Source organism: Propithecus coquereli, unplaced genomic scaffold, assembly GCF_000956105.1.
Source record: "Propithecus coquereli isolate 6110/MARCELLA unplaced genomic scaffold, Pcoq_1.0 Scaffold58, whole genome shotgun sequence".
NCBI lineage: Eukaryota > Metazoa > Chordata > Mammalia > Primates > Indriidae > Propithecus > Propithecus coquereli.
Window position 1 is genome coordinate 6,278,717 of NW_012151729.1, and position 275 is coordinate 6,278,991.

At 48.7% G+C, this 275-nt stretch overlaps 1 protein-coding gene across 7 annotated transcripts in view; it reads left to right on the forward strand.

Annotated features, from left to right (window-relative positions):
* PPP2R2B (protein phosphatase 2, regulatory subunit B, beta) overlaps positions 1 to 275 on the forward strand; it is a 480,871-nt gene that overhangs the window by 391,378 nt on the left and 89,218 nt on the right. The gene's annotated exons all lie outside the window — the stretch shown is intronic.

The following is a 275-nucleotide window of genomic DNA, read 5'->3' on the forward strand; positions in this document are numbered from 1 at the left end:
GAGGCCAACTGGCCCTGACCATTAGTGGGGTGAAAAGATGGAGGGCCAAGTCTTGGTATAACCCATCAAAGTGGGGAGGAGATGGATTGAGAGCTATCCTCAAATATCCGAAGGACTATGTGTGGAGGAAAAGATCAGACTGGCTCTTTGTCACCTGGGGAGTAAACAGGTGGATAGTTCAGGAAAGCAGTTCCACACTCACAGGAATGAGAAAGTTGTGCTCAGTCGAGCTGCTTAAGTTTTCCCACGAAGAGTCCAGAGCAGACTGAAGAATC